The following is a 15,717-nucleotide window of genomic DNA, read 5'->3' as shown; positions in this document are numbered from 1 at the left end:
AGCTAATGGGAAAGTGGAGGCGACCAATGGGGCACTGGAGAACATCTTAACCAAGGTGGTGAGCAGCAGTAGGAAGGATTGGCCAGAGAGACTAGTTGAGGCCACCTGGCCCTATAATACAACATGGAATACCACCACTAGATTTACACCCTATGAGATGGTCTATGGTAAAAAGGATGCGTTGTCCATTGAATTTGAATATAACACATTGAGGATGGCAACCCAACTAGGTTTAGATCTCAGTCATGCACAGAAAGAAAGGTTGTTACATTTGAATGGCTTGGGTGAAATTAGAATGCAGGCCCTCCTACATACAGAGATAGTTCATCTTCAGAGGAAGATCTGGCATGAAAAGCAGATCAAGGAGAAGCAATTTCAAGAAGGAGACTAGGCATTGATATATTATTACAAGTTTAAAGACTTCAAGGGCAAGCTAAGGACAACATGGATCGGACCTTATGTGGAGAAATATGCCATGAAAATGGTTTAGTGCAAATTAGAACTATTGATGAAGAATCCATTCCATTGCTAGTCAATGGACACCGATTGAAAATGTACAAGAGGCCTTTATCAAGACAAGAGTTCATTGACAACATTAATAAGATAGTACTGATGGTGGAGTAAGTTCCAGCTCCTCCCTCATCAGGTCATTGAAAAAGGAAAAAAGAAAAAGGATTTAGGTGAAAACCTCCATGAGGTGCATGACTCCCATATTTGGGTTGAAAACCTCATGAGGCAACCCAAGGATGAGAAAAAAATGAAAAGGAGTAAGAAGATCCTTGGGTGAAAACCTTCCTTGAGGCGCCCACGACAGATATCTACAGTGAAAACCTCTCTGAGGCAGCCTAGTTGTTTCTTTAAAAAATATATATATATAATAATAAAATAAAAGAACATAATTAATTTTTGCAGGTGGGTGAAAAAGACAAGCAAGGAGTAAAGAGAAGATTTAGAGGGAACCCTACCTCACATATATTCATCTCCTCCACTCCTTACCATGCATCCCTCCATCAATTCTATTTGTTTTCACTTCATTGCTTCAATTCGGGTGAAGATTGTGTTTTCTAATAGAATCACCTCAACCATTACCATCATCCCTGCATCCACATACACTCCTACTCCCTTTTCCATTCATTACAGCATCCTCACAGCACCATCCAACAACACGATCAATAAATTCTAAGGGAGACACCAAACATTGCCAAGTGGTAATCCAGGAGCTCCATAGCAGCAGCAGCGTCAAATCCAGGAGCTCCACAACATCAGCAACATCATATCCAAGAGCTCCATAGCAGCAACAACAGCATCAGATCTTCAGTCACAGACACCTGCAAAAGCTAATAAACCATCAGCAGATAGCAGAGGAGGAAGAAGAATGACCATTAGCAACACATTTGATATTTGACAACTACAACATGGCATCAAGGCCACAGTAAAGTATCCCACTCACTCATATGCATCATTTAATCAAAATTTGTAAAGGTTAAGAAGTAGTTGGTTTATAAGTGAAAAGGTGACAAAAAGAAAATTCTTTAATGAGTCAAAAGAAAATGCAAGAGTCCATAGATACAGTGTTGATATGGAAATCATTTGAGAATTCTTGAAAAATTAATATTTGGGGTAGAAACACCAGTTCACCAAAGACTCAACATACCCTATTTCTTGATGCAATCACTCATAGACTCCAGCAGCAAAAAGTAAAGGAAGGAAATTTCCAACAGTTGGCTCACCATGATTTGATCAGAATACTGATTAAGGATGCCCTCCAAAACCTCAGGATCCATATAAAATGGTCGGTCTTCAGAGACTTACCAGCAGAGGATGACATCAAAACCCTCATCTATGATGTTAGTCCTTTTGTGAGTGAGGAGGAGGCAAAACAAGAAGAAGATATAGAGCTAGATGGGATGAGATGAATAAAGAAGAAACTAATATAGAGGAACATGCTGAAACACAAGGAGGAGGATGCTGAAACAGAGGAAGAAACTGATGGAGATGAGGAAGAACAGAAAAAAGGAAGAAGATAAGAAAAATAGAGAGGACAGTTGCAAGAAAAAGAAAACCAGCTAGCATGTATGGCCAACCTCTCCTTGGAGGCCATCCAGTGTACGATGCCAGCTAAAATCCTATGTTTTTTACCTTAGAAAACAATGGCTGCAATTTTAGATTAAAACACTAGCACAAAGGAGCACCATGCCATTTCAGGACTGCAGACAGTTTATTGATCTTTGTGATCAAAGTGCCCTAGAATATAGGGCCAAAATGGCTGATTTTTACTTGCAAAACATGGCCCTCACAGACATGGATATTTAGGATCCTAATGCAGAGCTAGGAGACTTACAATTAATGGCTTTGGCATCATGGATGAACCATGAGGAGTCAAGGGCTGCAAAGATGAAAAGAATATTGGCTAGAGAGCAAAATGAACCTCTTTTCATCAGAGTTGAACAATCAAATCCCATGGCCCTAATCAGCACCCATAATCTAATTGCAAATAATCCTCAGCTAGCACTTAGATAGCTTGCTACCCAAGAGCAAGAAATTTCACATTTTGAGGATATGTTTAGGCTGCTAAGAGATGATAATATACATGCCTGCTAAAGGAGATGAAACACTGCCACACATCTTGAAGATAATAGAATATCACTTCCCTCAAAGGTTGAGAGAGGCACTCAACAGGACACCTATGTATAAGAAATCAATGCAAAGGTTGAAGGTCAATTGGATAGGCCTAAAACTCAGTCCACCACTAATCCTAGGGATGCTAGAAAGGAGAAAAGAAGAAGAGGAACAGAGGCAGTGGGAAGAAGTAGAAAGGAAAGCAGGCTTCTATAAACAAAAAGAAGAGACCACAGTAGAAGCATGAGATGTTAGAGAGGCTACCAGAGCCATGAAGGACATGGATATTGATTAAGTTGCTCAGAGGATGAGCAACACTTTTTGTAGGGGGTGATGATGAGCCTCATTATTGAGTAATTATATGGGCCTTAATTGGCATTAATTAACCTCCTAGCTTAGTCAAACCAACTATTCTCACAACTTATTACATACCTTTGATTATATTTTGTTTATGAAATGAGTTAGAGTTGGATATTTGGCTTTGTGGTCTAATGTGCATGTAATGCAGGAATAAAGGGTAAAAGCAAGGGAAAATGTGTGCATAAAGGATAAAAGCAAAGAAATATGGAAAATACCTTGGAAAAGACTCAAATGGGACAAGGGAGAGTAACTATACGAGGTAAATCCTCCTCATTTACTACCCCTCCATTCAGATATTCCACCATCAGCTTGGAGTGCACACAACCATCACTTTGAAGACTAGAAGACAGTCGAGCATGTGAAAAGGATAGAAAATAGTTTATCTTAAGTTGGGAGCCAAGCCTCCCTAATGGGAAGGAAGTCATTAGAGACTTCAGATGTATAAATAGAGAGGCTTATGACCTCATTAGGATTCAGACTTCTATTGTAAAAATCTGTTTTATTTTTGAGCTGCAAAGACTTGTGACAGTTTTCTCTATAATCCATGGTTTTTCTAATAAGAATGAGTTCTATTTAAGCCAACTTTGAGTTAACTTCGAGGGTTGAAGCTCTTGGGTTAGGGCCTAACCCAAGCAACCACAGCTCCTCTTTACTGTACATGTATGCTAGCATAGAGTTATGTTCTATTTATTTGCTTAAGTAGTTTTAGGGTCTTCTGTTCATTTGCTCAAGTAGTTTTCTGGTTCTGATTCAATTGTTTAAGCAGCTTTCTAGTTCTGTTCATTTGTTTGAATAGCTTCCTATTTCTGTTCATTTTCTTCAGTAGTTGCATTGGCTTTAAGTTACTTCCGTTTGTGTTTTTCAATTCATAGGTTAGTTAAAGGAAAAAATATCACTATCAAGTTGTGCACAGGTGTCTCGGCCTCATCTCTTCCCTCTCGGACCATGACTTGAGGAAGGGACCCTTCAATAACCCCAAAAACGCAGGTCTCTAGTTCTCGCATGGGCTATGGAGTTTGTTGTTTAAATGCAGTTATTTGTTCACCCGCACTAGTTTTCTCTGTCATTTTCATTTGAAACTACCTCTATCACATTCCTCATGCATCACTTCCTCACCGTCTGATCACCAACAAACCTTCACAATCACCGTCTGACTCACTATTTTCTCCAACTGCTACCTCGCATGGATTCCACCACTTACTTTATGGACTTTAAGTCCCCACCGTCGATCTGCCTTGCCTGATTCAACGATTGTCACTTCACCTGATCACTTTAGGTGCTTTAAACCCCACCATTGATCTATCTCCTGATCTAACGACCATCGCATCACTAGCTCATCAACTAGCTTGGCCCATCTCCATTGTTGATCTACCTAGCCAGATCCAACGGCTATCGTGCGATATCATGTGGATTTCTGTCTCATCGGTATCTGCCCAAGGGCACACGATAAGAGTAGTTTCCTCGTGCTACGTGTCGCCTGGGGAGGCTAATTGCGTGAAATTTTAGAAAATAGCTTACAGGTCTGAGGGCACACGAAATACAGCTTACCACCTCCACAAACCCACTACCATTTCTGCACGTTTCTTTTTCCCGCAATCTAATCTCCACCATCCATCTACGAATTAATCATGTCCATCCATCTCTTCACTTAGCCTCCGCGATATAATCTCAGTCGTCCATCCTATTAGTTAAACCTGCTCTTCCATCTACCTACGTACCCTCCTGCGATCTGATCTCAGCCGTTCATTTTCCTTTCACCTGACTGATCCAACAGTTTTTATGCGGTGTTGCTCTCTTACGTCCTCTTTTGACCAATTTTGATCTCCAACTGCTCTTCCGGTTAAGCACAGACTTAGCTTAGTTTCCTTTTCTTACCCCTTAGTCTAGTTTTGATGCTCTTTACTTCTGCAACATAGATAATTAGCATTAGGCTAGTGTTAATTTAGCAGTTTTGGTTAGCATAGTTGTTTAATTGGTTAGTTAGGTTATGGTGTAAGTTTAGCATTTCATGTTGTTTTCTTCATTACTACAATAGAGTAGCTCTCTCTTAGAATAGGTTTTCTCTCCTTCCATCAAAGAATTAAGATTCTTCTGAACCTATAGAAGTTTGGCTTGGAACCCCTAGGGTCTCTTGCTAGACAAACAGTGACAAAAAGGCAAGACCTTCACTTCTGCTTGTGCATATAGCACTGTCACCTCCAAGTTTGTACGAACCCCAAGTTCATATGTAAAGATGGTAGCGCCAGGAGTTGCAGCATTATTCTTGCAATACCAAGGCTCATCAAAACACAACAAAGACATAAAACATACCATTGGACTAGCAAAAGACAAGATAGAGTCTCCTTCGACAAGTGAAAAAGGGAAGAAAAAACAGGTTTCTTTTGCTAAAAAAGCTAAGAATGTTGTAGTGAGGTCTAGTAAGCCAATAGTCAGGGTGTTCAAATTAAAGTTTAAGTATGTCCAACAAATGAAACAAATAACTAAAGTCCCTGGTAGACCCCCATTCAGTCAATGGAAAGAGTATCAAAGGTGCATGGAGGAGTTAGAAGAAAGAAAAGGGAAACAAAATCTGGAGTTTAAGAATTCCATTCAACATATTCTTAAAATATGTGACCATGAAGTCAAAGAGGCATCCAAAGCTCTTGACAAGAGTAAGCATTTTTTCAAGTGGTCACAGCCAGTTAGGAGACAATGCAGAAATTTGTATATCAGAAGCTTGGTCCTGAATACACAGTTGAGAACTATGAGGCAAGATTTAGAGGAGGCACATAGATTGTTGAAGAGATATGAGGGAGCTGATTTAATACCTTCGCTCATGAAAATGCCTAAATTTGATCCTAAATCTAAAGCCATACCTACTCTATCACCACTTGTGAAGCAACAAGACCTCATTACTCTAGATCCCTAGTCCAAGACAACCAGCATCAAGGCTTCTAGTAGTAAATTATCAAGAGGAAAAGGAAATGATCAGGCTTTCCTTCGTATTCTCGAGTTTTGTTTTAATTTTCTAATGTGTTGATATTTTAAGTTGATATGATTGGCATATATTTTCATGACAACATTCAGGAGCAATGAAAGGCATTCAAAGAACAATTGCAACAATTTTTCTATGCAGGCGTTGCGCACTCGCTACGCAGCCCATGCTCTGACCATCTCACGTACACAGTACGATGGCCACCTATCAAGTTTTGAAGATGTTGGCGTGGAGTACATATGGTGTCCAGCTCACCACCCCAGCTACTTTCCATGTGTCAGTTCTAGAATAATGAAGTTTTGGGCATTGCACAGGCTTTTCAGCAGTCAAAAAGGTAACTTTATGCTTTTTTCTATTTCAGTCATGTTGATCAATATGAAGACCTTTTTAAGATAATTTGTATTTAAATATTTTTTTTTCTTTCAAAAGGACAAAAATATTCTTTATGTTTTATGATTGGGTGAAAAGCATGTAAAAAAAAAAATCTATATTTTTTTCCAGTGTTGAATTGATCCTCTGAGGGATCATAGATGCAGTGAACTTGAACTTATTTTCATCCATGTATTTACTATATATTTTGAGAAATGAAGATAAAAAAGGTTGTTGTTTGTTTCTCAATTGCTAGAGGACTTATTACAGCTATGCTTGTGATTTGGTTTAAATGAACATGCCTGAATGTTGAAGGGCTTCCAGCCGATTTATGGAGATTCTTATGGTATAATTTTTTTTGGAATTAGTTTTTTCTCTCTTAGTTTATGTGTTGTACCCTTGTCTGTTTTCTGCATACTATTTTAAAATTGTAGCGGACAATTATACTTGAATTCTTATTATATGCTCATGTTTGACTGAACTAACTATATTTCAGTTGCAAATGAAATATGTATGCCTTTAAAGGTATTTCCTTTTCTTATTTATGGCCATTGATTTGAGCTATAGTGATAAATGTTATTATTTATGCTCTTTTGATAAATTTCTTGACACTCTCACCTTTTTTGTACTACAATTTCGTTATTCATTCCCAAAATTGTACTAAATAAGCCTCCATTTATGAAGCTAGTTGAAAATACATCAATATGTCACAATAGGGATATCTTTATTACTGTCAATAGTTTTTCTTAGAATCCTCTACCACCTTCATTATCAAAATCCAAACATTTCCAGAACTGGTCTTTGTATGCTATAGAGTCAAATCTTTAGTTTTCTTTAGTTGAGGGAGCCCCCTCCGGCTAGAAAGGCCAATTTTCTAGCCCAAAGAGGTTTTTGGTTACATTTGTGGCCCTTTCCTTGGCCTAAAGGGATTTACGAAGTGATAACATAGTGGAATCGTTGCCTGGGATTAGAAATTTTAAATTATCCAGGTAATCTTCATGTCCAAAATTTACATCATAGGCTGAATTGTAAATATTCTTCTGATTGTTAGAAAATTATGTTGCATGCATCCTTGTCTAAGAAGATCTGGATTCTAGGAGTTTCACCACGTAGAACACTGACCAAAATCTTCTTGTAGTGTTTTCTGATCCTGAAAACTCCTCATGAAGGAGAGAGTGGTGCTACAAAGTCAAGCTAGTTATTTTCTTATCAGGAAATTGGCTTCCTCACCTAAAATTTCTTCTGAAATCCCAGTGTTTAGAACGAAGTCTTGTTCTAGTATCCTTGAAATTGTAGCATATTCAGACAATTTAAGTTCTTTTGTATCATCCCCAAGGATTGGGTTTAGTTAGAATATCATCCAGGAGTCTAGTAAACTCAAAGGTCTAGTTGACAAAGTTTAGAAAGCTGCTAAAAACACAGTCCTATCTCAGAGAAATATCCATGTTCAATCTATTTCCACTACTGGCTCTGCTTTGACCTCATTTCAAATTCCATCATCCTCAATTTCAACTTTCATTCACCCAGTTCTTCCATCCTCTACTATTTTTGTTACACCGCTTGTCAATCACCAAACTACTTAATTAGTATTTATGGCAGCAAGGTATGATCCTTTGGTTTTTCCTGCTCAACTTCATGATCTACCTCTCAATTATGGGCAGAGGTTTCCACAGTATGATGGCACAGGAGAAATCACTCCTTAGCAGCATGTTGACAAGGTCAGTGATTTCATGGATTTGGAAGAAGTAGACCATGATGATGTTAAAATCAGATCATTTGCTCAGAGTTTTTCCGGTGATGTCAAGAAATGGTTCAAGATTTATCGCCCAGGAGCATTTGTAAATTATCAGGAGTTAGAATATGCTTTCCTTGCAAGGTGGGGTGAAACGAAGAACCCTTTGCATATTTTGGCTGAGTACAACAATCTGAAGAGGCAGCTCAGAGAATCTGTTCAATACTTTTCTACAAGGTTCAACAAATTGTACAATTCAATTCTTGCAAATATTAAGCCTCCTCCTAGGCTAGCCTTACTGCATTATCCATATGATTTTGACCCTGAAATGGCTTATCTCAGAGAATGAAATCCGGCAACATTGGAGGACATGTAAAATAATGCAGTCAGTGTGGAGGCTAATTTATTAGCGAAAAAAGTCTAAGTTGAAGTCTGAGAAGAGAGTCATCATAAAAGATGATCCTGCCACTTCCTCGGATGCTAAATTCAAAACATTGGTTAAGACAATGGAGAAGATGATGGAGAAAATATCCCTGGATACCGGGCTGCAATTCAAGAGACCCAGATTAGTCCACAAATCAGAAATCCTGGTTTTTGAAGGCAACCACGGTTTCCTAACAAACCTAGGGAGTAGAAAGGTCTGGAACAATCACAGCAGCAAATAAGACCATCGTTCCAACAAAAGTTTGCCCAAGATCAAGATGAGGAAGATGAGAAAACTCCTGAAGATCAAATTTTATTTTTTGGTTATGGCCAACAAGAGGTTTATTTAACCAAAGAGGATCAAGCATATGAGAAGCTTGAAATTTTTAAGTAGAAGATGAAGAACTCTTGTTGTCCCAATCCTAAAATGATGCATTGATGATTGAATCAGAGGAATATAGAAATGGTTTTCATAATTCTCTAATGAAAGTGCAGCGACAATATAATTTGAGGAATCTGACTATGGGAGTTAATGAAGCAAAGAAGGATGCACCAATTAGCAACGTAGCAAGGGAAGAAGTGCCTGCCAATGGTGTTAAAAATATCCTCCCCAGTACAAGTGCTCAGAAGAAAGATATTCCTAGCACAAGTGCCCAAGTGAAGGAGCCTCCTATTACTATCTTGTTGTGGAAGGACAGCATACCCAAAGACAAAGAAGTTGCAAAAAAAAAGGATGTTGTTCACAAGAAGATTGAAAAGGTAACAAGTCCATTTAATATTGAATATGAAGTTGTTAAGTTGAAGATTTTTATTCCTCTTGGTGAATTAGTGAGAAACGATCAATATAGGTTTTAGATTTTAAGGGTGCTTAAAGTAGATAAAACCTTTGATATAGTTAACATAGCGGATGGTCATCCAACTATCATCTTTGGGCAAACAATTAAGGATAAAACAAAGGATGTTGATGTTCCTCCCTTTCATGTTATTTTGAATTTACATGAACAAATCCTACATAATTCTATGTTGGACTCTGGGTCATCACATAATTTAATGCCACATGTGATTATGGAGAGATTGGGATTATACATTACACAACCATACAAGGACCTTTATTCATTTGATTCCTATAAGGTTAAATGTCTAGGCTTAATTAAAGGTCTAGCAATATACTTGAGCCAAATTCCTTCTAAATGCATGGTGATGGACATTGTGGTGGAAGACATACCTCCTAGGTATGGTATGCTATTGTCTAGATCCTGGATGGAAAAATTGAATGGAGCATTACAAACTGACATGTCATACATTACAATTTCAATTTCTGGAGGACAAATGAGAAGCTTGTATAGAGAGCCCCTCATGCAGTATATGAACAGTAGTAAGGACAAGCCTATTAATCATCCAGTGTATGTTGTCCATTCTGATGTAGATTCACTCGTTATGTTTAATTCAAGCTGTCCCATTGATGAATGTCTTGTTTTGGAGACTGAAGAAGAGGGGGATAGCACTCAGGAAAAAGAAATATTGCATGAGGATTCAGGGCAATACAACCAAAGTAAATTAAATGTCAAAAAGAAGGAATACATTGAAATGAAGTATGATGTTTTGAATAAGGATAAAGAGACATCTGCAAAACAAATTTCTGAAGAAGACAACCTTAAAAAATAAGGGCAGGACAACAATGAAAAGGAGAGACAGACCAGCCAATCATCCCTAAAAGAATATGAAAATTTCAAAGTCGAAATAGATGGCAAAGCAAGGAAGAAACATCAAGTTTGGACCATGCATTTTGATGGGGCAGCAAGCAGAGAAGGAGTTGGAGCAGGGGTGTGGATTATCAGTCTAGAAATTGGTAAGTCAAAGTTGTGTTCATATAAACTAGAGTTTGATTGTACCAACAATATGGCAGAATATGAAGCTCTGATTTTGGGTTTGAGGATTTTAAAGAAATCAGGGGCTAAAAGAATTTTTCTTTTTGGTGATTTTGAGTTAATGGTTAGGCAAGTTAAAGGTGAATACTAGACCAAGCATTCCCACATGGGAGCCCATCGAAATGTTGTACTTGATTATTTGCATAATTTTGTTGAATATAGTTTTTCAGTGGTTTCAAGGAAAGACAATGTTGTTGCAGATGCATTGGCTACTTCAGCCTCTGATTTTGACATGCCGAATTACAATGTTAAAGGAAAGTATAGGGTAGAGATGAGACATAGACCCATTGCTCCTGATAACAATTGTCATTGGAAAGTATTTGACAATGACAAGCAGATAGAAAATTTCTTGCTAATGAAAGAAAAGTTTGCTAGAATGAAATGGGAAAGGGATAGTGAGTGGGAATGTGCAGATAAGGAGAGTTTCATAAATCAAGTGAAGGAGGAATTGGATAAGCAGGGCCCTGAATTGAAGATATTGCAGCTTAAGGACAACATCCTTCCAAGAGGTTTGGTACATTTGGAGCAATTGTTTGACCAAAATGATGTGGCCAAAAGACCAAAATTACCACTAGTTGGAGAAGGAATTGAAGAATGCAATATAGGTACAACAGAACACCTAAAGATGATAAAGTTGTCCAAAACCTTGAGCCCTGACATGAAAAGAAGATATTTGGAATTTTTTACTGAGTTCTTTGACCTTTTTCTTGGGGGTATGAAGACTTGAAGGTGTATGACAAAGAGATCATTCAGCATATAATACCAATAAAAAAGGATCAAAATCCATTCAAGCAGAAGCTGCAGAGGACCAATCCAGTATTGTTTCCCTTAATTGAAAAATAAGTAAGGAAACTTTTTGATGTTGGTATTATAGTTCCCCTCCGTTTTTCAGATTGGTTGTCCAATTTGGTACAAGCCAGAAATAAAATGGGTGAAATCAGATTGTGTGTATATTTCAGGAACTTAAACGTATGTCCCTCAAGGGAAACTATCTGCTTATAACCAGATTCTTTGGGTATAACCAGATTTTGGTTCACCCAGAGGACCAAGATAAGACCGCCTTAAAAACTCCTTGGGGTACTATCAAGTATGCAAAGATGCCATTCATTTTTATGAATGTTGGAGAAACATTTCAGCAGGCGATGGACATAGATTTTGCAGAAGAAAAGGATAAGTTTCTTGTCATAGACTTGGATGACATTACTATTTACTCACAGTGTAATGAGGAACATTTGCAACACTTAAGAACAGTTTTAGAAAAGTGCAGGAACATGGAAGCTCCCTAAATCCTAAAAAGTCCTTGTTTGGCCTGGAGAAAGGCAAATTGTTGGGTGATATTATTTCAAAATATGGCATAAAAATAAACCCTAATAGAATTGTAGTTGTTTAGAAAATGTATGCTCCTAGGAGTAAAAAGGAGATTCAATCATTTTTGGGTAGAATTAATTTTTTGAGAAGATTCGTTCCCAATTTGCCTGAAATCTCTAAGAAAATTATAGACACGTTGATGCAAGGCAACAAGGTGAAATGGAATGAAGGCAGTAAGAAATCATTCAGTGAAGTTAAATTAGCCTTGCCTTGTGCTCCTATCTTGGCCAACCCATATTATACAAGGGAGTTCATAGTGTTTTGTTTTGCATCTGAACATAGTATTGTTGTGGTTCTTTTGCAGAAAAAACAGTAGGGAGTTGAACAACCTATTGAATTTTTTAGCAAGGTGCTCAGAGATGTTGACTCAAGTATGACAAAATGGAAAAACAAGCATTTGCACTTGTTAAGGCCCTAAAAGATATTTGGGTGTACATTTTACATTCCCATGTTGTGGCTTACGTGCCTAATGTTGCAATTAAACATATTTTGACTCAAAGTGACCCAGATGGAAGGAGGGGCAAGTGGATCGCAGAAATTCTTGAATATGACATAGAAATTAGGGTGAAAAAGTTTATTAAAGTTCAGGGTTTGGCCTGGATGATGGCAGAATAAAATTTGCAATCCCTTCAAATTAATTTTCTCGTTGTCCTAACAAAGGACGAACTCTCAAATGTTGTTCAAAAAGTGTTGGAGAAATTCCGTTGTTTCACCATGGTATGCGGATATCCTATATGTTTTATAGCATTGCAAGCACCATTGGATTGGCCCAAAAATAAAGCCCGATTTTTAAAATTAAAAGCATTGAAATTTTGTACTATTGACCCATTCTTATACTGGAAAGACCCTGGTGGGATTTTTCTTAATTGTTTACTGGAGGATGAGGCCTAAACAATAGTAGAGGAATTCCATACGGGGATTGTGGTGGTCACTTATATTGGAAAATAACAAATAAGATTTTAGGAGCTAGCCTTTATCGGCCTAGTTTATTTGTTGATGTGTATAATAAGGTGGTCAGTTGTAAGGAATGTCTAATGTTCCATGGTAGAAAGAAGTTGCTTCCCCTGCCTCTAAAGTCTATCGAAATCGAGTCACCATTTCAACAATGGGGACTTGATTTCATTGGAGAGATTCATCCTTCCTCATCCGAGCAGCATAAATGGATTTTAACAGGAACAAATTATTTTACAAAATGGATTTAAGAAGTCCTTGCTAAGCAGGCCACAGATGCAACTATCATCCAATTTCTGAAAAACAACATTCTGACCCATTTCAGTTGTCCACAAAATATTTTCATGGAAAATGTCGCTACATTTAAGTCAAAAAGGATGATTAAATTTTGCTACAAATATAACATCAGTTTGGGTCATTCCACCACCTACTACCCTCATGGAAATGGCTTGGCAGAGTCATCCAACAAGAGTCTGGTCAACATTATTAGAAATTTGGTGCAAGAGAATAAAAGTAACTGGCACAAAAGACTGATCCATGCACTATGGGCAGATCGTGTGAGTACTTAAAGATCCATAGGAATGTCTCCATTTGAGTTGGTGTATGGAACATTGTCACTTTTTCCTTCATCTCTTGGAGTGTCAGTCATGAGATTGTTACAAGAACTAGAAGTAGAGCCAAATGACATGCAACAGAGAATTGGAAAAATGATCTAGCACCAATAGTAAAGAGAAGAGGTATTCAGGAACACACAATTGTTACAAGACTGGATAAAGAAGATCTATGATAAAAGAACAAAGGAAATAGATTTTAAAATTGGTGATTTGGTGTTGAAATGGGGTGCTCAGAATGAGGATAAGGAAAAGCATGGAAAATTTGAGAACTTGTGGAAGGGGTCTTTTAAAGTTTCTACATTTAGAGGGCATAATGCATATTTACTTGAACATTTGTTAGATCATCCAGTTGGAGCAGGGCCTGTCAATAGCAGGATGCTCAAACATTTCCTCTCCTAAGTTGGACTTTGAAGGATCATTCCATTGTCTATACCATTTTAATTTTGAATAATGCAAGTGTGGGTATTTAAAGTTAAGATTTGAAGCCCAAAGTGAATGCCATGAGATCTTAACTGATCGTTGCCATAAATAATTGAGTTTGTCAGTCAGTTTTTTTTTATCATTTATAGTCAGTCCAGTTAGTAATTTTTCTTGATTTAGAGTCTGTATATCAATTTTTGCATGTTATGACTGTATTGCCCAATGGTAAGGCTACTAGTCTGCAGTGTCATTCTTAGCACCTCACATGGAGGCTGCCATCCCCAATGGAGCCCATGTTAAAGTAGGTTAGCTTGTTCTTTGAAAGGTACCTTGAGTTTATTATTTGTTGTTTTTAAAAGGTCAAAATCATAAATTTGCTCACTGTCGTGTTTTGACCTGTCACTACTCAAGGGAGTCATCGTTAGTCGAGTTATCACTTTGGTCATCAAGGTTAGTCATTGGGAAGGAACGTCTATTGTTTAGGAAGGTTTTATTATTGATTCTTGGTATTAGGTGACGATAGGTCCGTAATATGGTCGAAGTGTCAACTATTGAGGAAAGGATCTCAAAAAGATCATAAACGTTAATGTTTTGACCTATACCTTTGCTAAACATCATATTAATCCGTCTACCTATCTCATTTTTCACTCATTTCATTACTTCCCATCATTCTCTAATGTTTACATTACTCCTATCGATTTATTTTATGCCTAAACCCTTATTTTTGTTTTCACCTAACCACATTTCCCTAGGCCTAAATTATCCCCTTCATCATTGCCCACCATAATTGTCCCATTGTCCTTTTCACCTCTGACAAACTTTGGTTACCAAAGTTATCATATCTAAATCCTCCGCCACCCTACAACATTTGAACATCACTTTTTCGAGCATGTGAAATTTCATAAGGAATGCAGGTTTCACATCCATCTTGTTACATCAGCACAATAATTTGAAATCATTGTAAAGGCCACCATTTTTATGTATAATTCCGCGTAGGTGATGGACCCTTCCCTCATGTAGAGAATGAGATGAGTGATTTCATTCCAAATCAAAGGCCGCAAGGGAATTCAGAAATCGCATAGAAGCTCAGGAGTCATAGGGAGGTTTATAGGCTGCATAACAGTTTGAGCATGCCGCGGAATTTTCCTGCACAAAGAAAAGTTGCATCTCAAGCTAGTCTCCAATGCACAGTGTGAACACAGGGATTGGAGAGGTAGGGAGTCAGTCACCCTTCTTGTAGATTCTCATTGTTAATTCTCCTAGTTTCTGTGCTAAAATCGTGTTTATCCCTATTTAAAAACAAGTGTTGTGCACACTCTGTTCTGTTTGGAAAAACAACCTTGCCTCTAAGTGCGTTGTCTTATTACTGTAAACTTAAAGTTTGGATAATGAATGTTTCCTGAAGTGTTTAATGTTAAATATCTTTTAAATTTTCAAAGCCTCCTACTTGCATTCCACCACATAGACTGTGTTGTCACCATCCTGTTGTTACAACTACTTGAGTAGAGATGTGTTGCCAATCGGGCCTATTTTCATTCCTTTGTGTCTGCACACATAACCATAACCTAAAAGTAAAAATCAATCAGCCAAGTGTTGAGATAAGATGGCCCTTGATTCTAGAAAAATTGCAAGAGACCTTGTACGCACTAAACCCAACACTTTGAGTTTGCTCAATTCATCCCTTGCCACTAGAGTGGCTTTTGAGAACACGGGGTGCATTCTTTTCTCCCAAAAGATACAAAAAGTAGGTCACAATGCCAAACTGACTAGCTTATTTTCTCTTAATTTTCAAGAAAGCAGAGTGAAACTAGAAGACCTGTAGATTATATTAACTGAGAATTTCATAGTTGATGCAACCAATATCCCAACAACGGGGGAAAAATGGTTCAAGCGGGATGAGCTAGACATTTTGGCTTACAAGTAGTTTGTGAAGCCTGAGTATATTGACAAGTTTGCTTC

The sequence above is a fragment of the Pinus tabuliformis genome, chromosome 1_2 (genome assembly GCF_031772625.1).
Source record: "Pinus tabuliformis cultivar Carrire ecotype Pingquan chromosome 1_2, CPIR1, whole genome shotgun sequence".
In the NCBI taxonomy this organism is placed as follows: Eukaryota; Viridiplantae; Streptophyta; class Pinopsida; order Pinales; family Pinaceae; genus Pinus; species Pinus tabuliformis.
This window is presented reverse-complemented; position numbering follows the sequence as displayed.